This window comes from Ranitomeya imitator, chromosome 1, assembly GCF_032444005.1.
Source record: "Ranitomeya imitator isolate aRanImi1 chromosome 1, aRanImi1.pri, whole genome shotgun sequence".
Lineage (NCBI taxonomy): Eukaryota > Metazoa > Chordata > Amphibia > Anura > Dendrobatidae > Ranitomeya > Ranitomeya imitator.
In genome coordinates this window covers 503,142,534-503,170,418 of record NC_091282.1, presented here as the reverse complement: position 1 = coordinate 503,170,418, position 27,885 = coordinate 503,142,534, and positions in this window count along the sequence as shown.

The window sequence follows — 27,885 nt, the reverse complement described above, 5'->3', positions numbered from 1 at the left end:
CATAGCGGCGTGCTCAGGTACAGATAAATTAAACAGTCGACCCTTAGGAAACTTACTACCAGGAATCAAATCGATAGCACAATCACAATCCCTATGCGGAGGTAGGGCATTGGACTTGGGCTCATCGAATACATCCCGGTAATCAGACAAGAACTCTGGGACCTCAGAAGGGGTGGATGATGAGATAGACAGAAATGGAACATCACCATGTACCCCCTGACAACCCCAGCTGGACACAGACATTGATTTCCAATCTAATACTGGGTTATGGACTTGTAGCCATGGCAACCCCAACACGACCACATCATGCAGATTATGCAACACCAGAAAGCGAATATCCTCCTGGTGAGCAGGAGCCATGCACATGGTCAGCTGGGTCCAATACTGAGGCTTATTCTTGGCCAAAGGCGTAGCATCAATTCCTCTCAATGGAATAGGACACTGCAAGGGCTCCAAGACAAACCCACAGCGCCTAGCAAACTCCAAGTCCATCAAATTCAGGGCAGCGCCTGAATCCACAAATGCCATGACAGAATAGGAAGACAAAGAGCAGATCAAAGTAACGGACAAAAGAAATTTCGACTGTACCGTACCAATGGTGGCAGACCTAGCGAACCGCTTAGTGCGCTTAGGACAATCGGAGATAGCATGAGTGGAATCACCACAATAGAAACACAGCCCCTTCTGACGTCTGTGTTCCTGTCTTTCAGCTCTGGTCAAAGTCCTATCGCACTGCATAGGCTCAGGTTCATGCTCAGATAATACCGCCAAATGGTGCACAGATTTACGCTCGCGCAAGCGTCGACCGATCTGAATGTCCAAAGACATAGACTCATTCAGACCAGCAGGCATAGGAAATCCCACCATGACATCCTTAAGGGCTTCAGAGAGACCCTTTCTGAAAATAGCTGCCAGCGCACATTCATTCCACTGAGTGAGCACGGACCACTTTTTAACTTCTGACAATAAATCTCTATCTCATCCTGACCCTGACACAGAGCCAGCAAATTTTTCTCTGCCTGATCCACTGAATTTGGTTCGTCGTACAGCAATCCGAGCGCCAGAAAAAACGCATCAATATTACATAATGCAGGATCTCCTGGCGCAAGGGAAAATGCCCAGTCTTGAGGGTCGCCACGTAATAAAGAAATAATTATCTTAACTTGTTGAACTGGGTCACCAGAGGAGCGGGGTTTCAAAGCCAGAAATAGTTTACAATTATTTTTAAAATTCAAAAACGTAGCTCTATCTCCAGAAAATAACTCAGGAATAGGAATTTCAGGTTCTAACATAGGATTCTGAACCACTAAATCTTGAATATTCTGTACATTTATAGCGAGATTATCCATCAAAGAGAACAGACCTTGAATGTCCATGTCCACACTTGTGTTCTGAACCACCCTGATGTAAAGGGGAAAAGAAAGACAGAACACAGTGCAAAGAAAAAAAAATGGTCTCAGAACTTCTCTTTTCCCTCTATTGAGAAGCATTAGTACTTTTAGCCTCCAGTACTGTTATGATCAGGTAATTCAGAACCACAATGGACATTGAAGTTCAGAGCACACAAAGTGACCTGACATTTACCAAAAACATAGGACGAGCTCTGAGACGTGGAAACTCTGCTGACCGCAATCCCTAATCCTATCACACCACACTAGAGGTAGCCGTGGATTGCGCCTAACGCTCCCTATGCAACTCGGCACAGCCTGAGACACTAACTAGCCCTGAAGATAGAAAAATAAGCCTACCTTGCCTCAGAGAAATTCCCCAAAGGAAAAGGCAGCCCCCCACATATAATGACTGTGAGTAAAGATGAAATACAAACACAGAGATTAAATAGATTTAGCAAAGTGAGGCCCGACTTACTGAATAGACCGAGGATAGGAAAGATAGCTTTGTGGTCAACACAAAAACCTACAAACAACCACGCAGAGGGGCAAAAAGACCCTCCGCACCGACTAACGGTACGGAGGTGCTCCCTCTGCGTCTCAGAGCTTCCAGCAAGCAAGTAAAACCAAAATAGCAAGCTGGACAGAAAAAATAGCAAACAAAAATAACACAAGCAAAACTTAGCTTATGCAGGATAGACAGGCCACAGGAACGATCCAGGAGGAAGCAAGACCAATACTAGAACATTGACTGGAGGCCAGGATCAAAGCACCAGGTGGAGTTAAATAGAACAGCACCTAACGACTTAACCTCATCACCTGAAAAAGGAAACTCAGAAGCCGCAGTACCACTCTCATCCACAGGAGGGAGCTTGGCCACAGAATTCACAACAGGCGGTACAAAGAGAATACACACATGGGTTAACCTCACCCTGTGTGAAGGAAGCGAACCATGTTACGTCCCAGGGCCGCGGTACCGCACCAAGAGCGCAAGCAAGGAGTCCCAGAACTCAATCCCAAGACACAGGACTTGAGTACATAGACTTCATGCGCTCGACACCGCTACTGAGGTGTCAGAGCGACAGCAACAGAAGCACGAGAGTGCATGCAGTGCCGCACTGGCGAATGCCACTAACCACCCAGGCTTGGGTCAGGAAAGCGCTGTGAAAGCACAAGGTGCCGCACTGGTGTTCACAGCAATAAGACGCTGTATTGTGTGTTTACGTGCTGATGGCTAAGTTGGGCGCTAGATAGCAAACATACACCTTCCGCGAACAGTCATCCAATAGGGAGGGTTATTTAAAGAGCGACTTTCACTCACAACACACACACATTTACAAATGTACACTAGCGCATGGCCGTGCGGTCATGCGCAGCTTATATAGTTGCAGCACGTTCAGGACCTTCCAATAAAGGACCAATGGGAAGCTGCTACCAAAGTTTTGCCCTTTCAGGACCTTCCTGGAGGACCAATGGGATGTGCTGCAGTACCTGAGCATGTGACCCTCGATCTCCAATGGGAGATCCTGCCCTGGGCATGCTCAGAAAGAGAAAAGCAGGACTTAGCCCCAAAAGCATCTGCTCGCCGCTGCCCAACACTGACTTCAATGGCAGAAGCAGGAAAAGCAGCAGTAACTCTCTGCACAGAGTGAGACTGAGCAAGACGCTGGGACCGACGTCTCCGCTGAGCAGACTCCACTGCGGCTGGAGAAGAATGGGAGACCGCAGCGGAGATGGCTCGAGATTCCCCTTGTGAAGAAGCGGGAACTCGACACCTAACATTACCCCCCCTCCTAGGACCCCCCCCCCCCTCTTGGGCCTCGCTACGCTCAAAGGCAGCAATGAGCTGTGGGGCCCGAATGTTTTCAGCAGGCTCCCAGGACCTGTCCTCTGGGCCATAACCCTTCCAATCCACCAGATAGAACTTTTTGCCACGTACCACCTTGCACCCCAAAATAGCGTTCACCTCGTAATCGTCCGTAGACGAACCCCATGTCCCGGCAGATGACTCGGAAAACCGGGACATGTATACAGGTTTCAAGAGGGACACATGAAAGGTGTCGGTGATACCCAAGCGTGGAGGAAGGGCCAGACGGTAGACCACAGGGTTAACCTGTTCAAGGACCTTGAAGGGACGCAAGTAGCGAGGTGCAAACTTAGTGGACTCAACACGCAGCCTGATGTTACGGGCGGAGAGCCACACTAAGTCGCCAGGAGCAACGGTCGGAGCGGGGCACCGATGAGCATCGGCGGAGGACCTCATTCTCTCCTTGGAGGCCCGAATGGCATCCTGAGTGCGGTCCCAAATGTCCTGTGCCTCCACAGCCCAGTCTGCCACCCTGGAGTCAGCAGAAGACACAGGCATGGGCACAGGAACACGCGGATGCTGGCCGTAATTTAGGAGGAATGGAGTCTGACCGGTGGAGTCGGCTACGGCGTTGTTAAGCGCAAACTCTGCCCACAGTAGCATGGATGCCCAGTCATCCTGCCTGGCAGAAACAAAATGTCGTAAATATGTGACCAAGGTCTGGTTGGCCCTCTCTACCAACCCATTCGTCTCGGGATGATATGCCGAAGAGAAATTCAACTCAATACTGAGTAGACGACAAAGCTCTCTCCAGAATCGAGACGCAAACTGGGGACCCCGGTCACTAAAAATTTTGTCTGGCATACCATGTAGGCGAAAGATATGTTTGATGAACAAGACAGCCAACGCCCGTGCAGAAGGTAGCCGTGGAAGAGGCACCAAATGCACCATTTTGGAAAAATGGTCGGTGATCACCCAGATAATGGTGCAGTTACGAGACTTGGGTAAGCCCACCACAAAGTCCATCCCGACCATCTCCCAGGGCCTGTCCGCCACCGGCAGAGGGTAAAGCAAACCAGCTGGCCGTTGCCGAGGGGACTTGTTCTTGGCGCAAGAGACACACGCCCGAACATATTCTGCGACATCACGAGCCATATGCGGCCACCAGTATGTCCTCGCCAGTAACTCAGATGTCCTTTTGGAACCAAAATGTCCACCCACCCTGGACGAGTGTGCCCAAGAGAGAACCTCTGGTCGCAAACTGGATGGTACAAAAGTCTTGCCCGGTGGCACAGACTCTAGCGAAACCGGGGCCACAGTTCTCAAGCTCTCGGTGGGGACAATAAGCCGAGGCTCCTCTTCCTCCTCCGCAGATGACACAACGGAGCGAGAGAGCGCGTCGGCCCGAATGTTCTTCTCCCCAGAAAGAAAATGGAGGGTGAAATGAAACCGGGAGAAGAATAAGGACATCTGGCCTGGCGAGAATTCAACCGCTGGGCTGTCTGCAGGTACACCAAATTTTTATGGTCTGTGAAGACTTGGAAGGGAAAACGTGCTCCCTCCAAGAGATGTCTCCACTCCGAGAAAGCCAACTTCATTGCTAGCAACTCCCTGTCCCCGATGGAATAATTCCTCTCTGCTGGTGAGAAGGTCTTAGAAAAGAAGAAGCAAGGATGCTTCCGACCTTGAGCATCCTTTTGGAAGAGGACTGCTCCAGCACCAACAGAAGAGGCATCCACCTCCATGATAAATGGCTTATCAACATCGGGGCGATGTAGGATGGGAGCGCTAGCGAAGTGTGACTTTATGGAGTTAAAGGCCTTGGAGACCTCCTCAGACCACAATTTGGGATTTGCCCCCTTCTTGGTGAGGGCAACCAAGGGAGCTACCAAAGTTGAGAAGTGCGGAATGAACTGGCGATATTAATTAATGAACCCCATAAAGCGCTGCACCGCTTTAAGAGAATGGGGTTCCTGTCAGTCCATCACAGCCTGTAGTTTGGCAGGATCCATAGCCAATCCCTGGGCAGAGATGATGTAGCCTAGGAAAGGTAAGGACTCCTGCTCAAACATACACTACTCCAACTTGGCATAGAGGGAGTTTGCCCGTAGGAGGTCGAAGACTTTGCAAACATCTCTCCGGTGGGAGTCAATATCTCGAGAGTAGATGAGAATATCATCCAGATAGACTACGACCGAGGTGGAAAGCATATCCCGGAAGATGTCGTTCACAAAGTCTTGGAAAACGGCTGGGACATTACAGAGCCCGAAGGGCATCACCAGATATTCATAGTGCCCATCCCTGGTGTTAAAAGCCGTCTTCCATTCGTCCCCCTCACAGATGCGAATCAGGTTGTAAGCACCCTGCAGATCTAATTTAGTAAATACCCTTGTTCCCTGAAGCCTATCGAAGAGCTCAGATATCAAGGGCAAAGGATACTTATTCTTAATGGTGATGGCGTTAAGACCCCTGTAGTCTATGCATGGATGCAATTCCCCATTCTCCTTCTGCATGAAGAAGAACCCTGCCCCAGCAGGTGACACTGACTTCCTAATGAATCCTCTTGCCAGATTTTCCTGGATGTACTGTGACATTGCCTCCGTCTCCAGGAGAGATAACGGATAGACTCGACCCCGGGGAGGCTCAGCACCAGGCAAGAGATCAATAGGACAGTCATAGGGGCGATGGGGCGGAAGGATCTCTGCTGCCTTTTTGGAGAACATGTCTGCATAAGACCAATACTGCTTGGGGAGAGAGGATAGATCTGCGGGTACCTCTGTAGTAGCAACCTGAACGCACTCCCTCCACAAGATTCGCCCCATCCCAGAATTCTGCCTGAGGACCACTCGATATGAGGAGAGTGGTACCGTAGCCAAGGTATTCCCAACAGGACCTCATCAATTCCCTCAGGAATGACGAGCAGAGATATAATCTCCTGATGAGATGGCGACATGGAGAGAGTAAAAGGGATGGTCTGGTGTGTTATCTGTGAGGGCAGTGCCGACCCATTCACCACTCGTACCGTTACTGGTTGAGCTAGCATAACCAAAGGTATTGCGTGACGTTGGGCGAAGGCAGAAGACATAAAATTGCCCTCCGCCCCAGAATCCACGCAGAGCTCTACCGAGTGGGAGAATGAGCCTATAATAATTGTCCCCTTAAAGGACAATTTAGAGGCAAACGTCGCCGTGTCTAGTGTACCTCCACCTACTACCACTAGACGCTGACGTTTCCTCGACCGCTGAGGACATCTGGTGGCTAGATGTCCTGACTGCTGGCAAACATGACAGACCTTGAGTGCACAAGCGGTCTGGGACTTAGATCCCGCTTGTGACACTTCCATGGCCTCATGTGACTCAGGAACCAGGACCGGAGATTCCAGAGGTTTGGCGAAGGTAGGAGCCAGCCGAAACCTCTGCCTACACTGGGCTCGCTCTAACCTCCGCTCGTTAAAACGGAGGTCAATTCGAGTAGAGACAGTTATTAACTCCTCCAGTGTGGCAGGAATCTCCCTAGTGGCCAGAGCATCCTTAACGTGATCAGCCAGGCCCCTCCAAAATATGGGGATAAGGGCTTTATCCGACCAGTCCAGCTCAGAAGCTAAAGTGCGGAATTGGACGGCAAAATGACTGACCAAGGACTCACCCTGAGTTAATGCCAGCAGTTGGAGCGCAGTATCATGGGTGACTTGAGGTCCCAAAAAGACCTGTTTCAGAGTGCTCAGGAACAGCAGAGCACTCTGCACCACATGATCGCCACGGTCCCACAGCTGCGTAGCCCATTCCAACGCCCTGTCCGACAAGAGAGACACTATAAATCCCACCTTAGCCCGCTCTGTGGGAAAACGTGCAGCCAGGAGCTCGAGGTGAATAGAGCACTGACTCACGAATCCCTTACAAAATTTGCTATCACCAGAAAATTTTTCTGGCAGCGGGAGGCGAGATAATGTCGGAACAGGGGTGGCAATGAATAAGGTTGCTGCAGCCACGCTTGCAGCCTGTACAGCAACTGCGGTAACATCCACAGCTGAGCTTGAGCTCTCGAGAGCCGCCAACCTACCCTCCAGCTGCTGGATATACCGCAAGGATTGCTGTTTGTCCGTCATTACTAGCCAGACCCTGGCGCTAGTGTAATGTTAGGGCTAGCTGAACGCACCAAATAATAAGACAGATAGAGTATGGTGCGTTCGCAGCCCGGGGTCCACCGTGCAGAGATGTAACCTGCTGCCAAGTAATGACGGACTATATGGCGGTACAAAGAGAATACACACATGGGTTAACCTCACCCTGTGTGAAGGAAGCGAACCCTGTTACGTCCCAGGGCCGCATTACTGCACCAAGAGCGCAAGCAAGGAGTCCCAGAACTCAATCCCAAGACACAGGACTTGAGTACATAGACCTCATGCGCTCGACACCGCTACTGAGGTGTCAGAGCGACAGCAACAGAAGCACGAGAGTGCATGCAGTGCCGCACTGGCGAACGCCACTAACCACCCAGGCTTGGGTCAGGAAAGCGCTGTGAAAGCACAAGGCGCCGCACTGGCGGTCACAGCAATAAGACGCTGTATTGTGTGTTTATGTGCTGATGGCTAAGTCGGGCGCTAGATAGCAAACATACACCTTCCGCGAACAGTCATCCAATAGGGAGGGTTATTTAAAGAGCGACTTTCACTCACAACACACACACATTTACAAATGTACACTAGCGCATGGCCGTGCGGTCATGCGCAGCTTATATAGTTGCAGCACGTTCAGGACCTTCCAATAAAGGACCAATGGGAAGCTGCTACCAAAGTTTTGCCCTTTCAGGACCTTCCTGGAGGACCAATGGGATGTGCTGCAGTACCTGAGCATGTGACCCTCGATCTCCAATGGGAGATCCTGCCCTGGGCATGCTCAGAAAGAGAAAAGCGGGACTTAGCCCCAAAAGCATCTGCTCGCCGCTGCCCAACACTGACTTCAATGGCAGAAGCAGGAAAAGCAGCAGTAACTCTCTGCACAGAGTGAGACTGAGCAAGACGCTGGGACTGACGTCTCCGCTGAGCAGACTCCACTGCGGCTGGAGAAGAATGGGAGACCACAGCGGAGATGGCTCGAGATTCCCCTTGTGCAGAAGCGGGAACTCGACACCTAACAAGCGGTGAGGGAAGCGCGAGTTCGCGCATGCGCAGTACCGCTAAAAAAAAAAATGGCGCTCTATTTAAACCGGCTAACCACTGTTACCTGCGATGCAAGATGTCATCTCCAGGTGCCATGGATCCTGCAGCAGGAGACCCAGTTCCCACCAAGGACTGCTCTAGCAGAGGATCATCAGATGCCGGTCGAAAGAGCGACACGGTGGATAAATCCAAAGGATCTAGGCCATCTGATTCGGTAATAAAAAGCTTCACTGGGTGAGTTTATAACTCTGCCTATTAAGCTGACGCCGTCTCCCCTCCTTTCTCTCTCTTTCTCCTTCTCTCGCTATGTCTTAATTTTGATCAGGCCAAAAAAACGACAAAAAACTAAACATAAGGAATGCGCCTTATGCAGCCAGCCCCTACCAGACTCATACCCCAAAAAACTCTGCTAAGATTGTATAGCAGAAACCACACAAGGAGCAGCGCTGTCTATTACGGACTTACGCGCCATTATAAGAGAGGAGTTAAAGGCTATGTCACAGGATAAACCACAAAAAAGTAAATCCAAAAGGCCAACGCCCTCATCAGACTCTGATAGTGAACAAGCTGTACTCTCAGATATCTCTATAGCCTCTTCATCATCATCATCACCACCCCCTGCAGACTGTGAGCCCTCGCGGGCAGGGTCCTCCCTCCTTATGTACTCGTGTGCCTTGTTATCTGCTCATGTTTAATGTATTTGTCTATATTTGCCCCGTATTCACATGTAAAGCGCCATGGAATAAATGGCGCTATAAAAATGTATAATAATAATAATAATAATAATCTTCAGAAATTGAGGGACGTTCATGTTTCCCCTTAGATAGTGTGGATAATCTAGTGAAATCAATAAGAGACACTATGGGGTGTGAGGAGACAAAGGGCGCACAAACCACGCAGGATATAATGTTTGCGGGTTTGGCGGAGAGAAAAAGGAAATGCTTTCCAGTCATTCCAGCAGTGAAAGCACTAATAAAAAGAGAGTGGGAGAAACAAGATCAGAGAAGTTTTTTGCCCTCTGCGTCAAAATGGAAATACCCGTTTAGTGACGATGAGTTACTTACGTGGACCAAAATCCCTAAGGTTGACGCAGCTGTTGCCTCTACCTCTAAGCCGTCCACATTGCCTGTTGAAGATGCGGGATTACTCTCAGACCCTCTAGATCGCAAAGCCGAGTCATCCCTTAAAAGATCTTGGGAGGCAACTACAGGCATATTTAAGCCAGCAATAGCGAGCACTTGTACCGCCAGGTCAATGCTCATCTGGATTGACCAGCTAGACCAAAGTATTGAGAGTAAAATTTCACGGGAAAAATTACGAGCTGCTATTCCCTTAATACGAGGTGCAGCAGCCTTTATGGCGGACGCGTCCGCAGATTCTCTCCGCCTAGTGGCTAGATCCGCAGGTCTTGTAAACAATGCAAGACGGGCATTATGGATGAAGAGCTGGAGAGGGGATGCACAATCAAAATCTAAGATATGCGCAATCCCATGTGAGGGTGAGTTCCTCTTTGGCAAAACCTTAGACGACATACTCCAGAAGGCAAAAGACAGGAAAAAAGCTTTTCCTGATACTTCTATTCCCTTTTATAGGAGAGCCTTTAAGAGAAGGCCATTCGGCAAGAGAAGGCAGATGGACAGGTCGGCAACATGGTTCCCTAAAGAAGACAAACAAAGAGTTACCATGTTCAGAAGACCCAACCCCCCAAAAGAAAGCAAATACTGAGGATATAACCATTCCAGTAGGGGGCAGATTAAAATTTTTCACTCCCCAGTGGGAAAAAATTACAACTAGTTCGTGGATTTTAAATATAATCAGAGATGGAATAAAATTACAATTCTCTCGCTTTCCCCACGAATCATACATTATAACATCACTCAGCTCGCCTATACAACAGGAGGCCCTTGAGAGTGAAATTCAAACTCTATTATCAAAACGGGTTTTAGTCCAAGTTTCGAAAGGACAAGAAACTAGAGGATTCTATTCTCCTCTATTCTTAATTTCCAAACCCGATGGTTCATTCAGAACAATCCTAAACCTCAAAAAGCTTAATTCATTTATTAAAAATACATTTAAAATGGAGTCTATAAAATCCACCATAAAGCTACTCTTTCCAAACTGTATGATGGGGGGGCATTGATCTAAAAGATGCTTATTACCATCTCCCTATTCATGACAGATACCAGAAGTTCTTCAGGGTAGCGGTGGCAATCAAAGGCAAGATTTGTCATTTGCAGTATGCAGCCATGCCCTTCGGCCTTTCTACAGCGCCAAGGATTTTCACCAAAGTGATTCTAGAGGTAATGGCTTATCTTCGCCAAAAAGAGACATTAATTGTGCCCTACTTAGATGACTTTTTAGTCATCGGAAATTCAGTTTCTCAGTGTGTTGACCGTTTAGCTCATGCAATTTCATCTCTAGGTTGTATAATCAATATCGACAAATCCAGACTGGCTCCACTGTCACTCCAAGCGTTTCTGGGGTTCCATCTAGACTCCATAACTCAAAAATGTCTGCTCCCTCAGGTAAAAATCTCACTCATCAGACATAAAGTCACAACAGCAATAAATAATCCTCACATGACCCTAAGAAAAGCCATGTCATTACTGGGATCTCTTATTTCCTGTATCCCTGCAGTCCAATGGGCACAATACCATACCCGGACACTGCAGCACCTAAATGCAAAGATAACGTTGTCCCAGGAAGTTTTATCTTCTTTAACGTGGTGGCTGGATTCTAACCATTTGATGAGTGGTGTTCCATGGGTAATAACACCATCTCATATTATAACCACTGACGCCAGTCCTCATGGATGGGGCGCTCATATGGGGAATGATTTTTGCCAAGGGTTATGGGACACGGAAGAATGCCACAACTCATCTAATCTGAAAGAACTAAATGCAGTAAGATACGCCTTATGTAATTTTCTCCCACAGCTCCGGGGAAAAGACGTCCGAATCCTTTCCGACAACACCACCACAGTGGCTTATATAAACAGACAAGGAGGCACTCAATCAGAGACTCTGATGTCTTCCGCTGGGAAAATTCTGGATTTGGCAGAAAAACATCTATTATCCCTCACTGCAGTTCACATAAAGGGGAAAAACAACCAGCAGGCAGACTTCTTAAGTCGACATACCCTAAGGCAGGGAGAGTGGTGCTTAAACCATCATATCTTCCAACGGATAGTATCCCTATGGGGTTGTCCGCAAATAGACCTCTTCGCCACGAGAAAAAACAGGCAGGTCCGGAAATTTGCCTCCCTATCGTTAGCAGATCATCCGGACATTCTAGATGCTCTCCAAACCCCGTGGCAATACAGTCTAGCATATGCCTTCCCTCTGATAATATTATTACCACAGGTTATTCGGAAGATCAGGGAGGATGGAGCGAGAGTTAGACTAATGGCACCATTCTGGCCCAAAAGGCCATGGTTCTCATGCCTACAAGCCATGCCGGTTTCGGACCCTTGGGTCCTACCCTCGACACCCAACCTTCTCTTCCAGGGTCCGTTTCTCCACCCCCAGGTGGACAATCTCCATCTGATGGCCTGGAATTTGAGAGGCAGATGCTAAAACTAAGGGGATTTTCTGAGGGACTAATTGACACACTCCTCCAAAGTAGAAAACTTTCTACCACAAAAATTTATACAAAAATTTGGAAAAAATTCCTACAGTTCCATAAATCTCCCAACACATCAGAAAATCCAATACAATCTATATTGGAATTCCTATAAAAGGGGAGGGAACTAGGTTTAGCTGTAAATACGTTAAAAGTTCACGTATCAGCACTAGGAGCCCTCTATGGCCATAATATTGCAGGAAATAGATGGGTATCCCGATTTATCACGGCTTGTGAAAGGATAAATCCTGTTAATATACCTAGAATTCCACCCTGGGATCTAAATTTAGTTTTACAAGCCCTAACAGACTCTCCATTTGAACCAATAGATTCAATATCCATTAAATACCTATCACTAAAAACGGTCCTCTTAGTAGCACTGACTTCAGCTAGGAGAATCGGTGACATCCAAGCTCTTTCTATAGATCCACCTTTCCTGCTAACTTTTCAGAATAAGTTGATTCTTAAATCAGACCCTTCCTACCTCCCCAAGGTAGCGAAGAAATTCCATAGGTCACAAGAAATAGTCCTGCCCACCTTTTTCAGTAACCCTTCCACTCCTGAGGAATGTAAATATCACACTCTAGACATTAAAAGAGTAGTTCTAAAATACATTGAAAGGACTAGGAGCTGGCGACAGTGTAGGACTCTGTTTATATCCTTTCAGGGTCACAAGAAGGGTCATGCAGTCACAAAAAGCACCTTATCCCGGTGGATCAGGGAGTCTATCACACTGGCTTACTCCGCAAGGAAAAAAACCCTCCGGAAGGTATAACGGCACACTCTACTAGAGCTATGACATCCTCCTGGGCTGAAAGAGGAGACGTCCCAATAGAAACCATATGTAAGGCGGCAACTTGGTCAGATCCTTCTACTTTCTATAACCACTATAGGCTTGACCTATCGTCTACTTCTGACCAAGACTTTGGCAGGACTGTCCTCAGCACGGTGGTCTGATGGTCTCTGAAAGATCTCCTGTAGGGTGCTGTCGTGGCGAGGGGTAAAAAGCCGGATTACTCACCGGTAATACTCTTTTAGTGAGTCCACGACAGCACCCTATTACATCCCTCCCTAGGTTAATATAGTATATACTAATAAAGTAAAAAGTTCCTCTTACTAAATATAGTGCAAATAAGTTTAAACTTAAATAATGATATTTTGCCTAAAACTGGCGGTCCTCCAGGTTCTCTGAAATCAAAACTGAGGAAAGGCGGACCGCCCCCCTTTATCTTTCTGTAGGTTTCCTGTTCCTGTGGGGCGGATCCCTCTCTCCTGTAGGGTGCTGTCGTGGACTCACTAAAAGAGTATTACCGGTGAGTAATCCGGCTTTTTGATCGCGTGTTATTCCACTTTTTGTTCGGCGGTATGATAATAATGCGTTGTTTTTTGTCTCGTTTTTTTTTTCCTTACGGTGTTTACTGAAGGGGTTAACTAGTGGGACAGTTTTATAGGTCGGGTCGTTACGGACGCGGCGATACTAAATATGTGTACTTTTATTGTTTTTTTTTTATTTAGATAAAGAAATGTATTTATGGGAATAATATATATATATATTTTCATTATTTAGGATTTTTTTTTTTTACACACTTGTAAAATTGTTTTTTAACTTTTTTACTTTGTCCCAAGGGGTGGACAATACAGATCGGTGATCTGCCAGTTTGCACAGCACTCTGACAGATCACCGATCTATCTCAGAGCGCTGCAGCGTTACCAAGTGCCTGCTCTGAGCAGGCACTTGGTAAGGCACCTCCCTCCCTGCAGGACCCAGATCCGTGGCCATCTTGGATCCGGGACTTGCTGCAGGGAGGAAGGTAGGAGACCCCCGGAGCAACGCGATCACATCGCGTTGCTTCGGGGGTCTCAGAGAAGCCCGCAGGGAGCCCCCTCCCTGCGCGATGCTTCCCTGCTCCGCCGGCACATAGCGATCATGTTTGATCACGGTGTGCCGGGGGTTAATGTGCCGGGGGCGGTCCGTGACCGCTCCTGGCACATAGTGCCGGATGTCAGCTGCGATAAGCAGCTGACACCTGGCCGCGATCAGCCGCGCTCCCCCCGTGAGCGTGGCCGACCGCCTATGACGTACTATTCCGTCCTTGGGAAGTAGGGCCCACCCCACATGGACGGAATAGTACGTCTAATGGCAGAAAGGGGTTAATGCCTAGTGAATAGAGCCTAGAGAGTAGGAGATGGTGGTCAACAGTGTTGAAAGCTGCAGAAAAGTCGAGAAGAATGAGCAGAGAGTGGTCACCGTTACATTTTGCTGTCAGAAGGTCATTGGTAACTTTGGTGAATGCAGTTTCTCTCAAATATAGGGGGCAGAAGCTGGACTGTGAAGGGTTTAGGAGAGAGTGAGAGGAGAGGTAACGGGTAAGGCAGGAGTAGACTAGGCACTCCAAGAGTTTAGCAATGAAGGGGAGATTGGAAAGTGGTCTGTAGTTATTTGTGCCAGATGGGTTGAGTGCGCGTTTCTTTAGTAATGGAGTAATGATAGAAAATTGAAGGAGGATGGGAAAATGCCATAGGAGAGGGAGAGATTAAAGATTGTAGTTAGGTGAGTTGTGACGACAGGAGAGAGAGACTGGAGGAGATGTGAGGGAATGGGATCGGTAGTGCATGTAGTCATGTGATGGGATCAAATGTGGAAAGTGAGCCAGGGAAAATGCAGGGAGGGATGGGAGTCACAGCACTTGGTGGTTGGAAGCAGATTTCCTGATCGATGTTAACTATTTTCTCTATAAAGTGGCAGGCCAGGTCATCAGTACAAATGTCTGTGATAGGGGCTTGTGCTTTTGGCCTGAGGAGGGAGTGAAAGGTGTCAAAAAGATTCTTGGGGTTGCATGTGTTGTGACTGTCACACAGCCACGACACATGCAGCTGCGTAGAACTGCTGATCAGCTGGCGAAATCCAGGAAGCCAGGTTCCCTCTGCAGCCTAATCGGTAAGCGCTATAGCTTGCTGAATAAGCCCTGACCCAATCAAATTCGCTCATCTCTACTTCACTGCACTGCACATGATCTAAATTCATAGTGTTTGGTGTAGGGTCACAATGGCAATGATCGGGCCCCCATGATGACGTTGCGGGGGCGCCAAAGCAGGTCCAAGGGCAGGGGGCTTTATTCCCTCTGACTACTCACTACATGCTGCAATCAGGGCTGCCATCATGGTATTACTGCCCTTACTGATGTATGGGGCCCAGTGAGCAGCAGTACAGAGTGGGGCCCACAAGTACAGGGCTCCGCTCTTGTGCATCTGCTCACGGTTGCAGGCCCCATCGTGCACTAAAGTGGTGTGCGCTGCGGCACCACACCCCATGGGGACTCCACGTTCCTATAATCTGAGGTATAGTAATATGTGATCGTCGGCCTCCAGTTATATTTCCTCCACCATGGTTAGACTAAGGCCCTTGATTGTGGAGATTGCTTTATCTGAATCAGTTTACAGTGGCAATATCATGAGGATTTCTGATAACTTATGATTTTCATAGAGGGCTTTTACATTCAAAGTTTGGGTGAGATGTAGGATATATTTCACCTCTCTCCCCCCATCTTTTGAATTATATTTTGTCCCAGTTTTTCCATCTTCTGTTTTATATATACAGTACATATATATATATATACTGTATATATATATATATATATATATATATATATATATATATATATATATATACACACAGTACAGACCAAAAGTTTGGACACACCTCATTTAAAGATATTTCTGTATTTTGATGACTATGAAAATTGTAAATTCACTGAAGGCATCAAAACTATGAATCAACACATGTGGAATTATATACTTAACAAAAAAGTGTGAAACAACTGAAAATATGTCTTATATTCTAGCTTCTTCAAAGTAGCCACCTTTTTCTTTGATGACTGCTTTGCACACTCTTGGCATTCTCTTGATGAGCTTCAAGAAGTATTGCAGATACCAAGTATTTGGAGGAAAAAAACAACTGTTTGGGTGCACGGCAGGGCTTGTAAATAAGAAGCGCCATTTCGCTTTTTGAATGCAAAATTTGCTGGAATAATTTATAGATGCCATGTCGCGTTTGGAGAGCCCCTGATGTGCCTAAATAGTGGGAACCTGACAAGTGACACCATTTTGGAAACTAGACACCTTTGGGAACTTATCTAGATGTGTATAGAACAACTTGAACCTCTAGGTGCTTCACAGAAGTTTATACCGTTAAGTCGTGACTCGTGATAATAAAAAAAATCTTTCCCACAAAAATTTTTTTAACTCCAAATTTTGTAATTTCCCAAGGTTAAGAAGAGAAAATGGACTCCGAAATTTGTTGTGCAACTTTTTCTGAGTTTACAGATACCCCATACGTCATCAAAAACTACTTTTGAGGTACAGTGCAAAGCTCAGCTTTTGCTGCACTTGTTTGAGGGTGCCATGTTACATTTGCAAAGCCCTTGAGGTGCCAACACAGCAGAACCTCCCATAATTAACCCCATTTTATGAACTTAAACTCTCATTGAATTCATCTAGGGGTGCAGCGAATATATTGATACCACAGGTATGTCAAATACTTTTTTACTATTGGGCAGTGAATAATTTACAGTTTTGCCACCAATATTGTGTGTTAGACCCAAGTTTTGCATTTTCATACTAGGGAATGGGCAAAAATGGCACCAAAATTTGTCACACAATTTCTACTGAATGTGGCAATACCCCGTATGTGGCTGTACAGAACTACTTATCCATATGGAATGACTCGGGAGAGACAGAACGATGTTTGCCTCCTGGAACGCAGATTTTCCTAGAATAGTTTGAGGACTCCATGTAAAGATCCCCTAAGTGATATAAAAGTAGAATCCCCCTGAATTGACCCCATTTTGGAAATTATAACCCTTTGAGAATTTATCTACCGATTTTGACTCCATGGTTGACTTCCAGACCAGTACATTATGCCCAGCCCATGCTTCTGGAGACACTCACCTGTAAATTAGGAAGGCTCTCATCACTGCAGAAATGCCAAACGTGGGCGCTAAATGTGGTTTAGGCGCACTCGGGCTCAGAAGGGGGGGGGTTATTTTGATTTGGGAGCAGAGAATTTGCTGAATTTCTTTTGAGGGGGGTGCGGAGCTATTTCGCTTTTCCAGAGCCTTTGTGCTACCATTAACATCGAAGCCCCCTACATTTCTATTAACAGATGATGGACCTGAGTGCGGGCTTGCTTTTTTTTGAGGATTGAGTTGAAGCTTTAATTGGGAATGTTTTACATAACACTTATGATCACATTTATCCGACACTCTACGCTGAGCATTTACATCGGGATTTCCATCTAAATCACCAGGTGGCGTGACAGATGAAACTCCCGATGGATCCAGAGACAGCAGAGTTACTATGAACTCCGTCTGGCATCTGTTCAGCGGAGTCCTTCTTTTCAGAAGTGCATAAAACTGTGGCAAACAAGACTTTTAAGCAATCTTACAAAAACGAACACCACCCGATCACAGGTCCTTTGGTGTCCATAGTGCCTCCATCTGCCTCATTAAAGGGAATCTTCCACTGGGGGTTCTGTCTGAATTACGCATTTCAGAGATATATATGCAAATTGTCTCTTCAGAGAGAAAGAGGACTAAAACTCTAGTGCCAGCTATTTGAAGTAGCAATCCTAACAGTCAGTGTTGACCCTTTAACGAGCCTTGTCCCATGACTTAGGATAATAGCCAAACCAGAATCTCAATTTGCAGACACTGTGTTTCGGGGTACTGCCCCTCGTTAGTGCAAAGGAGAAATGATACTTTTGGATCCCGGTCAGACGCCTCTCCATCAGCCAAACCAGATCTCCACTTTGCACTGATGAGGAACAGTACCCCGAAACACAGTGTCTGCAAATTGAGATTCTGGTTTGGCTACTATACTAAGTCATGTGACAAGGCTTGTTAAAGAGTCGATATTGACTGTTAGGATTGCTACTTCCAATAGGTGGCACTAGAGTTTTAGTCCTCTTTCTCTCTGAAGAGACAATTTGCATATTTCCCAGAGGAGCATTGCGGCTTTAAGTCTTCTCACCTCGACATGCTTATCATGTCACTCTCTGCAAGGAAAAGATATTTACATGAAAACCCCGGTGTAAGCTCTCAGAGTAGAGCGCAAGATACATGTGCACCGAACCTTACTGTGATCTAAGCGAGGCAGAATGAAAAAATCAACAGCATGTGTAGAATTGATTTTATTTATTTTTACGCCATTCTTCATGCGGTATAAATGACATGGCGACTTTATTCTTTGGGTCGGTGCAATACCAGATTTATATCGGGTTTATATGTTTGGCTGCTGTCAAACACTGAAAGAAGCTTTTTAATGTGAAAACTAGTTTTTGCACCACCACATTTTGATTGTTATAATTTTTCCATATTTCAGCCAACAGAATCATGTGAGGGCTTGTTATTTGCGGGACGAGTTGATGTCTTTATTGGCACCATTTTCAAGCACATGATTTTTGGCAGACGGATTTTTGAGAGACAAAAATCAGCAATTCAGGAATTCCTTTTTGTTTTTTGTTTTTTTAAACCGTTCCGCATGTGGAAAAATTGGAAAGGCAGCCTTATTCTTCAGGTAAGTACAATTACAGTGATACTCAATTTATATAGTTTTTTATGTTTTGGCGTTTTTACACAATAAAAACCTGTTTATAGAAAAAATAATTTTTTTTGCATCACTTTATTCTGAGAACTATAACTTTTTCAATTTTCTGCTGATGGAGCTGTATTGCAGTTTGTTTTTTGTGGAACAAGATGACATTATTAGCTGTACCATTTTATATTCGTCTTTTTGATCGTGTTTTATTGCACTTATTGTGAGATGGTATGATAAAGCATTGTTTATTGCATCGTTTTTTATTTATTTTTTACATTGTTTACTGAAGGGGTTAACTAGTGCGAGAGATTTATAGAGCAGGTTGTTACGGATGCGGCGATACCAAATATGTGTACTTTTATTGTTTATTTTTTTTATTTACATAAATAAATGTATTTATTGGAAAAATATCTGTTTCTTTTTTTGCTTTATTTGGGGATTTAAAAAATTTTTTTACACTTTTTTTATTTCATTTTTTTAACTTTTAGACATTGTCCCATCCTTGGACATCACTGTATAGTGTCAAATCGCTGCTCTGATACTCTTCAATGCTTCTGCACATCAGTGTATCGGAGCAGCATCTGACAAGCAGGGAAGGAGTCATGTCAGTGCTGCACCTGCTCTCAGCAGTCGCTCACAAGACACCTTCCCTGAAGGACCCCAAAGGACCTCGCGGCCAACTTGTAACCAGGGGTCTCCATTGAGATCACATCGCGTTGTCCTGATGGAAGCGCACAGGGAACTCATTCCCTGCGTGATTCTCCTTGATGTGGCTGTCAATACTACTACTCACCAGAGGCACCCCTATTTCTGCGGCACTCAGCATGAAGGCATCAAATCTATTAATTAACACATGTGGAAATATATACTTAAAAAAAAGTGTGAAACAACTGAAAATATGTCTTATATTCTAGCTTCTTCAAAGTAGCCACCTTTTGCTTTGATGACTGCTTTGCACACTCTTGGCATTCTCTTGATGAGCTTCAAGATGTAATCACTGGGAATGGTCTTCCAACAATCTTGAAGGAGTTCCCATAGATGCTTAGCACTGCGGTCCAGCTCACCCCAAACCATCTAGATTGGGTTCAGGTCTGGTGACTGTGGAGGCCAGGTCATCTGGTGTAGCACCCCATCACTCTCCTTCTTTGTGAAATAGCCCTTATACAGCTTGGGAGTGTATTTGGGGTCATTGTCGTGTTGAAAAATAAATGATGGTCCAACTAAATGCAAACCGGATGGAATAGCATGCCACTGCAAGATGCTGTGTAGCTATGTTGGTTCAGTATGCCTTCAGTTTAGATTAAATACCCAACATTGTCACCAGCAAAGCACGCCCACACATCACACCTCCTCCTCCATGCTTCATGGTGGGAACCAGGCATGTAGAGTCCATGCGTTCACCTTTTCTGCATCACACAAAGACACGGTGGTTGGAACCAAAGATCTCAAATTTGGACTCATCAGACAAAAGCACAGATTTTCACTGGTCTAATGTCCATTCCTTGTGTTCTTTAGCCCAAACAAGTCTCTTCTGTTTGTTGCCTGTCCTTAGCAGTGGTTTCCTAGCAGCTATTTTATCATGAAGCCCTGCTGCACAAAGTCTCCTCTTAACAGTTGTTGTAGAGATGTGTCTGCTGCTAGAACTCTGTGTGGCATTGACCTGGTCTCCAATCTGAGGTGCTGATAACCTGCGATTTCTGAGGCTGGTGACTCGGATAAACTTATCCTAAGAAGCAGAGGTGACCTTTCGTGTTCCTTTCCTGGGGCGGTCCTCATGTGAGCCAGATTCTTTGTAGCGCTTGATGGTTTTTGCAACTTCACTTGGGGACACTTTCAAAGTTTTCACAATTTTTCGGACTGACTGACCTTCATTTCTTAAAGTAATGACGGCCACTCATTTTTCTTTAATTAGCTGCTTTTTTCTTGCCATAATACAAATTCTAACAGTCTATTCAGTAGGACTATCAGCTGTGTATCCACCAGACTTCTGCTCAACACGACTGATGGTCCCAACCCCATTTATAAGGCAAGAAATCCCACTTATTAAGCCTGACAGGGCATACCTGTGAAGTGAAAAGCATTTCCAGTGACTACCTCTTGAAGCGCATCAAGAGAATGCCAAGAATGTGCAAAGTAGTTAGATCGCCCCCCCAAGGGCAGTGGGGTACTCGGTACCGGGTCCTGCGGTTCACAAGGGGATGTCACGGTGGCTGACCCGGTCCATGGCCCTGGGACGTCCATATAAAAGGGAAAGATCTTTAAAGGGATAAAGTTTTTGCTCATCACACCACCTGTGGTATTTGGTCAGGGTGACCGACGCTGCTTTAACGGGTCCACTGCGGTGATGTTATGGCAGCTAGATGGTATACATTCCCACAGGTGAAGTAAGTCCCCAGGGCTTCCCGGTGTGTAGATGGTGGAATGGTGAGAGGCACAAAGAAGAACGAGGACACAAGGTTGCAGTCTCTTTACCTTTACTGAAGACTTCAGCATCCACAGTCCAGAGCACCAGATCACAGGGCAGGCAGAGTCCAGCCAGTTTGGAGGCAAGTCCAGAGTTCCCTTGTCCAGGTGGAAATCAGTAGCCTTCCCTTGCGCTGCGGTGGTGTAGTCCCTTACTGCCTATGGCTTCACATAAGGGTCTCACAAATGCAATGTTTCGCTCTCTCTGTCCCCCATATAGGATAGGACTGTTTATAGGGTCTCTTAGATAACCCGTCTCTGTAGATGTCACCGTGCATCCTGGGTGTAGGTGCGGACAGGTAACCTGCAAATAGCTGTCCTGCCGGTCTCTGAAATAAGGCGTAGAGATCCTTACTCCTCGGTGTTCCGGCTACCGGGATGTTGCGCCTCAGAAGGAGACAGCTTGAGCTTGGCTGGTCCCCTTCTGGTATCCTCTCCTTTGCTTCGGCTTCCTTCACGCTCGCTGCATTACAATTCTGCCTTTCAATGTCTGTTTCTGGGAGCTGCAGCTCTGAGGGCATGCACAGCTCCTTTAACTTTCTGTCCTCCTCAGACTCTGGTCTGGAACTGACTAACTTTCCCTGCAGACTACCAGTTATATATATGTGGGGAATGTCCTAGTAAATAGGAACAGGAGCTCCACCTGGTGGCCTGGAGTGTGAAATGTGTTGCATGCTTGTGATACCTGGATGCAGTTATCCTTTTTTGCCTCCAAACGTAGCATCACTCTCCCCGAGAGAAAAGCAATACCACTGTGACGACCAGGACCCTGGGGCGCCGCACTGTCATCAAAGCAAAAGGTGGCTACTTTGAAGAACCTAGAATATAAGACATATTTTCAGTTGTTTCACACTTTTTGTTAAGAATATAATTCCACATGTTAATTCATAGTTTTGATGCCTTCAGTGTGAATTTACAATTTTCATAGTCATGAAAATACAGAAAAATCTTTAAATGAGAAGGTGTGTTCAAACTTTTGGTCTGTACTGTATATATATATATACATTATACCTCTTGAATGTAATCAGGAGGATGATGGATAGTCACAAGCCATCAAACAAAGAAGAACTGCTTACATTTTTGCACCAGAAGCAGTGTGAAAAACTGGTGGAAAGCATGCCAAGACGCATGAAAGCTGTGATTAAAAATCATGGTTATTCCACTAAATATTGATTTCTGAACTCATCTTGAGTTAAGACATTAGTATTGCTGTTTCTAAATGATTAAGAACTTTTTTCTTTGCATTATTTGAGGTCTGAAAGCACTGTTTTTTTTAATTTTGACCATTTCTCATTTTCAGAAAATCAATACAAAATGTATTGCTTGGAAATTCGGAGACATGTTGTCAGAAGTTTATAGAATAAAAGAACAATTTACATTTTACTCAAAAATATAACTATAAAGAGAAAAATCAGTCAAACTGAAAATTTTGCAGCGGTCTCTTAATTTTCCCCAGAGCTGTATATATGCAAAGGAACCTAGTTATGCATGATCTAGCAGACAGTACTTTCCATCAATATCTAATATATGCAACTAAGGGTACCGTCACACTATACGATTTACCTACGATCACGACCAGCGATATGACCTGGCCGTGATCGTAGGTAAATCGTAGTGTGGTCGCTGGGGAGCTGTCACACAGACAGCTCTCCAGCGACCAACGATGCCGAGGTCCCTGGGTAACCAGGGTAAACATCGGGTAACTAAGCGCAGGACCGCGCTTAGTTACCCGATGTTTACCCTGGTTACAAGCGTTAAACTAAAAAAAACCAAACAGCACATACTTACATCTGGTGTCCGTCACGTCCCTTGCAGTCTGCTTCCCGCACTCAGTGACTGCCGGCCGTAAAGTGAAAGTGAAAGCACAGCCGCTGTGCCCTGCTTTCACTTTACGGCCGGCAGTCACAGTGCGGGAAGCAGACGGCAAGGGACCTGATGGACACCAGAATGTAAGTATGTGCTGTTTGTTTTTTTTTAGTTTAACGCTTGTAACCAGGGTAAACATCGGGTAACTAAGCGCGGTCCTGCGCTTAGTTACCCGATGTTTACCCTGGTTACAAGCGAACGCATCGCTGGATCGCATCGCTAGATCGCTAGATCGGTGTCACACACACCGATCTAGCGATGACAGCGGGAGATCCAGCGATGAAAGAAAGATCTAAGCGATCTGCTACGACGTACGATTCTCAGCAGGATCCCTGATCGCTGCTGCGTGTCAGACACAGCGATATCGTAACGATATCGCTGGAACGTCACGAATCGTACAGTCGTAGCGATCGAAATGTTATAGTGTGACGGTACCCTAACATGAGGAGTTTGGAGGAGATAATAGAGGGGATTACCTGTTTAGCATCCTAATCCAATAACCAGGAAACACCTACACAGGACATGTCTCTCTGGAGTACTCAACATAACAATTTTTAATGGACACTGTGTAAAGGTACCTTCACACATAACGATATTGTTAACGATATCGTTGCTATTTGTGACGTAGCAACGATATCGTTAATGAAATCGTTATGTGTGACAGCGACCAACGATCAGGCCCCTGCTGGGAGATCGTTGGTCGCTGAATAAAGTCCAGAACTTTATTTCGTCGCTGGACTCCTGCTGACATCGCTGGATCGGCGTGTGTGACACCGATCCAGCGATGTCTTCACTGGTAACCAGGGTAAACATCGGGTACTAAGCGCAGGGCCGCGCTTAGTAACCCGATGTTTACCCTGGTTACCATGCTAAAAGTAAAAAAAAACAAACACTAGATACTTACCTACCGCTGTCTGTCCTCCAGCGCTGTGCTCTGCTCTCCTCCTGTACTGTCTGTGAGCCGGAAAGCAGAGCGGTGACGTCACCGCTCTGCTTTCCGGCTCACAGCCAGTACAGGAGGAGAGCAGAGAAGCAGAGCGCAGCGCTGGAGGACAGACAGCGGTAGGTAAGTATCTAGTGTTTGTTTTTTTTTACTTTTAGCATGGTAACCAGGGTAAACATCGGGTTACTAAGCGCGGCCCTGCGCTTAGTTACCCGATGTTTACCCTGGTTACCGGCATCGTTGGTCGCTGGAGAGCAGTCTGTGTGACAGCTCTCCAGCGACCAAACAGCGACGCTGCAGCGATCCGGATCGTTGACGGTATCGCTGCAGCGTCGCTAAGTGTGAAGGGGCCTTAATGCTCCATGCATCCTTTAGTGGTGCTACAGGATAATTGAACTTTTACTGTCATGTTTACTCACTGATTGCAGTAGATCCCTGTAGAAGGACAACTTATTGGTCAGTTTCAGGGGACCATTGAAACAGAAAGTAATTGTCCATTGCTGGGAAAAGCAAGTGGTTTTATGATCGTCTTTATTACTCTAATAATCTCATAAGGCAATGGTGGAAACCCACTGACACCCATTTCTAGTATTGCTTTTGATCATTAAGAAAAGTGGCTGCTAGCTTATATAATCAAACTATATTAAAGGTTAACTGTACTTTCAGTTAATTTTTCTGTATAAGCTGTTACTGCATGTGTGTACATGAAGAATACTGTTATTTCTATTTCTGATTATATGACTTATATCCTGCATTTTCACTGGTTTTACCCAAAATAAGATTGTGTCTGTTAATTTCAGATCAACTCTGAGTTGATGGAAAGTGATTATTTACTATGATTCTTTTTATAATACACAGACGGAAGTAGTAGAGGTATGGAGGAAATTATATAGCAGTGGAGAAATATGGATGTCACGCTGTTGGGTGTGGACTCACTGAGCTACATGCTAAACTTACCCTGGATGGGAATAACTAAGCTGCAACCTGTTCTTTCCTCGAGCCTCTTATGGTGAGATTAGGCTTGAGCAACAAATAATCATTAGATACAACTCCAGGGCAGTCCCAAGTCCTGAAGCAGCTGATGACAAGGGTCTGGAATGCAGGTATCGCCAACAGATAGACTAGGTATCAACACCCAGTACCTACGTCATCCAGTTTCTATTCAACATAAAAAACAATTGTGCATCGGTGCAGATGCTTTCCTCCTCTGGATTCTTTGATTCTTCGAAACAGACCTCTTATGCCCATGGAATAGAATGTGTGAACAGCTCTGCAGAATGGCCCATCTGTGGTTCCCCACATTCAGCTGGGTGTTTGAAAATTTTTGACACAGGGGGAAGCAAGGGTGATTGGGGTGCCACCATTGAGAATTGTACTGTGTGTGATATTAAGGTGGAGAAAGAGGGGAAGAGGTCACTTCATGCAGCGCTTGCCACCCACTGGAGCACATGCTCTATCTGAGCCACAATTCAATATAATAGAATATCAAAGACACCATGCCACTTGCTACGGAGAGAAAATACTGCACCTATGAGTTATCACTATTTGTAAAGAGATACAAGTGGTGCTCAGCAAGATAATTATTCAAAGTCCATGTTGCAAGTATGAGAAAAAAGCGACATTCAGTCCTTTATTTCATCTTCAGACAACTAAGCAGTGGGTGGCAGGGATATGTGTAAGATGGACGACGGTCGTTTCACATGAACACAGTGCTTCTTCGAGTCTTTCTGAGCCTCATCTACAAGGTGTAACGCTGTGCGGCTGCCAAAGAAAGGGAGTCAAGTAGGCCATCCAGTAATAGATGTTTCCACTGGTCTTTGGATAGGACAAGATGGTGTTTGTTTAGTTGAGCTTACATTAACAGCTAACCCACGTACAGGTCGAACACTAAGCCTATTCCTCCTTTCACCACGACCTTGCTTTTTCCCACTCATGTGGTATGTAGCCTTCGCCTATTGTAACCTGCTTTTTCACAACTTTATGCCCACAGTTGTCAGTCACTACTTGAACAATCACTATTTTTTTTCTTGCATAGTGAGCCGGAACCATACTGTTATACCAAACGATTTTTAAGTGGAGATCTGTCATTCTGATTTGTCACTGAACACAGTTTTATCACATACGATTTGGATTACCTAATTGGGTCTCCCCGCTGCACCTCAATATTAGCCCTAATGATTTTTAAGTAGAAATTTGGCCTTCTGATTATACACTGAAGCACAGTTTTATCACAAATGACTTGGATTACCTAATAAGGTCTTGAGGCTGCACGCCAATATTAGGCCTAATGATTTTTAAGTGAATATCTGGCCTTCTGATTTGTCACTGAACCACAGTTTTATCACAAACAATTTGGATTAGCTAATTGGGCCTCATGGCTGCAGAAGAATATTAGGCCTAAAAAATTTTTAGTGAAAATCTGGCATTCTGATTTGTCACTGAAACCCAGTTTTATCACAAATGATTTGGATTAGCTAATTGGGCCCCGTGTCTGCACCCCAATATTAGGCCTTATAGTTTTTAAATCTGACCTGATTTGCCACTGAAGCAGAGTTTCATCATAAACTATTTGAATTGGCTAATTGGTCCTTGTGGCTGTACCTCAATAATAGGCCTAATGATTTTTAAGTTGAAATCTGGCCTACCGACTTGTCACTGAAACACAGTTTTACCACAAACGATTTTGATTAGCTATTTGGGCCTTGTGGTTGCACTCTAATATTATGCCTAACGATTTATTATTAGAAATCTGGCATTCTGGTTTGTCTCTGAAACACAGTTTTATCACCTCCACGATTTAGATTATCTAATTGAGCCTCATGGCTGCACCACTATATTAGGCCTAATGATTTTTAAGTGAAAATCTGACCTTTTGCTTTGCATCTGAAACACAGTTTTATCACAAATGATTTGAAGTAGATAACTGGGCCTTGTGGCTGCACCACAATATTAGTTCTAATGATTTTTAATTGGAAATCTAGCCTTCTGATTAATCTCTGAAGCACAATTTTATCACAAACAATTTGGAGTAGCTAATTGTGCCTCATGTCGGCATCACTATATTAGGTCTAATGATTTTGAAGTGAAGGTCTGGCCTTCTGCTTTGTCTCTGAAACACAGTTTTATCACAAATGATTTGGAGTAGATAACTGGGCCTCGTGGCTGCCCCACAATATTAGGCCTAACGATTATTAAGTGAAAATCTGGCCTTCTGATTTGCTACTAAAGCATAGTTTTATCACAAACGATTTGGAGTAGCTAATTGGCCCTCAAGGCTGCAACTCAATATTGGTCCCAACGATTTTTTAGTGGAAATCCGGCTTTCTGATTTGGCACTGAAAGGCAGTTTTATCACAAACGATTTGGAGCAGCAAATGGGGCTTCCGGAGACTGCCACACATATTTTGCACTTTGATTCTTAAAGATCGATACCACACAGGACAGATCCTATCTATTTAACTGACAAGTTCACTTTCAGCTCCAGCAAGAGTGACCTCTCTGCACTGTGACACTGAGACAATGGTGCCAGCAAAACAAGATGTCCACTTTTTATATGGACAGGGACATGTGACATTGGCAGCCAATCAGAGAAGACCTTGTGTCATGACGTTGTGGATGTTTTCGCGCTCTGATTGGTTGCCAGAATCTACATACATAAAGTAAAAGGGGAAAAAAAGAGCACGCCGCTCCTGTAATCTCTTCACCTGCTCTTCTAACCTCCTCACACCCCTCATCAAACCCATCCCCCCATCTCCCCACTCATCATATTGCATCACTATACTAGCCAAAGAAATAACAAAAGCATTAGTGGAAATGTGATGATTTACCGAACTGTGACCTAGTTTTTACAAGCTTGAGCAAAAATGCTTACGAAAGCGAACACAAATCCGAATGTGTTATGTTCGTGCTGAATTTGAGACTGGCAAATGTTTTCCGAACATGTTCGCTCATTGCTAATGGAGAATAAGTAAAAGAAAAAAAAATTCTCCATCTTCTCCATTCTGCCACTGCTCAGCCATGAAATCCAGATGTAGCAGAGTTGGAA